Genomic DNA, 419 nt, shown 5'->3' with positions numbered 1-419 from the left:
GCTGACAGCATTGTTGATATTAGACAGTATTATGACAGTGTTATGGTTGATAAATAGTTAGCAATCAATAAATAACCATAAGTTTTCATTGACTATTATTATGAGACAAACTGTATATTAAATACCAAAGGGCAAACCTAATATACCATTGATTTATCTGTGATATATAACATAAATTTGTATAAAATACTGTTATATATTGAGAGAGACTCAAGGTTAAATATTTATTAATGTCACATGTACTTTACTTTTGAAAAGGGTTGTGGGTGATAATCGGCCAACTATCACAAGCAGGGGACATGCCTCACATATTTTACTAACAGAACCCTAAATGTTGTTCATTATTATAAAGCCTTAATGGAAAACACAAACAAGTCATCATTTGATTTGAACGAAATTTTTAAGCGGAGAGAACATAT

This window comes from Lottia gigantea (genome assembly GCF_000327385.1).
Source record: "Lottia gigantea unplaced genomic scaffold LOTGIsca_22, whole genome shotgun sequence".
In the NCBI taxonomy this organism is placed as follows: Eukaryota; Metazoa; Mollusca; class Gastropoda; family Lottiidae; genus Lottia; species Lottia gigantea.
The sequence above is the reverse complement of the archived record's forward strand: the minus strand, read 5'-3'. Positions refer to the sequence as shown.